Here is a 1,115-nt window from a genome sequence, read left to right as displayed (position 1 = left end):
CGCCACAACGCCGACGCTGGACCCGTGAATCGTGAGCACCCAGCTATGACTTACCGCACTCGTGCAAAATAATAAAACACGGTAAATATATTACTTACACGTGCGTTTTGTTTTGCAAGCGGCGCGAAAAAAATTAAAAAGGGAATTCAACACGAGGACTTCCCAGGAGGTCACCCATCCTAGTACTACTCTCGCCCAAGCACGCTTAACTTCGGAGTTCTGATGGGATCCGGTGCTTTAGTGCTGGTATGATCGCATCCGACATGTTACCCCGGTCTTCGTCCCTTATCCTTGCCCCTCCCAGCTCCACTACAAAGACGATTGCACATTGCTTTGGCCGCTCCCTCTCAACTACGGAGACGAGTTTAACGCGGTTTCCACCCCTCCCTCTCAACCGCACCAGTGCACGCTTGCCGCGCCACAACACCGACGCTGGACCCGTGAATCGTGAGCACCCAGCTATGACTTACCGCACTCGTGCAAAATAATAAAACACGGTAAATATATTACTTACACGTGCGTTTTCTTTTGCAAGCGGCGCGAAAAAAATTAAAAAGGGAATGCAACACGAGGACTTCCTAGGAGGTCACCCATCCTAGTACTACTCTCGCCCAAGCACGCTTAACTTCGGAGTTCTGATGGGATCCGGTGCTTTAGTGCTGGTATGATCGCATCCGACATGTTACCCCGGTCTTCGTCTCTTATCCTTGCCCCTCCCAGCTCCACTACAAAGACGATTGCACATTGCTTTGGCCGCTCCCTCTCAACTACGGAGACGAGTTTAACGCGGTTTCCACCCCTCCCTCTCAACCGCACCAGTGCACGCTTGCCGCGCCACAACGCCGACGCTGGACCCGTGAATCGTGAGCACCCAGCTATGACTTACCGCACTCGTGCAAAATAATAAAACACGGTAAATATATTACTTACACGTGCGTTTTGTTTTGCAAGCGGCGCGAAAAAAATTAAAAAGGGAATGCAACACGAGGACTTCCCAGGAGGTCACCCATCCTAGTACTACTCTCGCCCAAGCACGCTTAACTTCGGAGTTCTGATGGGATCCGGTGCTTTAGTGCTGGTATGATCGCATCCGACATGTTACCCCGGTCTTCGTC

At 51.4% G+C, this 1,115-nt stretch overlaps 3 non-coding genes across 3 annotated transcripts; all 3 read right to left on the bottom strand.

Annotated features, from left to right (window-relative positions):
* Positions 1-141: 141 nt before the first annotated feature.
* LOC123178738 (5S ribosomal RNA) lies at positions 142-260 on the bottom strand. Its single transcript, XR_006489813.1, has one exon. It is a non-coding gene; the product is annotated as a 5S ribosomal RNA (ribosomal RNA).
* A 297-nt stretch (positions 261-557) lies between these two features.
* On the bottom strand, positions 558-676 carry LOC123178737 (5S ribosomal RNA). Its single transcript, XR_006489812.1, has one exon. It is a non-coding gene; the product is annotated as a 5S ribosomal RNA (ribosomal RNA).
* Positions 677-973: 297 nt separating this feature from the next.
* Positions 974-1,092, bottom strand: LOC123178736 (5S ribosomal RNA). The gene has a single exon (XR_006489810.1). It is a non-coding gene; the product is annotated as a 5S ribosomal RNA (ribosomal RNA).
* Between the last annotated feature and the right edge of the window lie 23 nt (positions 1,093-1,115).

Source organism: Triticum aestivum, unplaced genomic scaffold, assembly GCF_018294505.1.
Source record: "Triticum aestivum cultivar Chinese Spring unplaced genomic scaffold, IWGSC CS RefSeq v2.1 scaffold128648, whole genome shotgun sequence".
NCBI classification, from domain to species: Eukaryota; Viridiplantae; Streptophyta; class Magnoliopsida; order Poales; family Poaceae; genus Triticum; species Triticum aestivum.
This window is presented reverse-complemented; position numbering and strand designations above follow the sequence as displayed.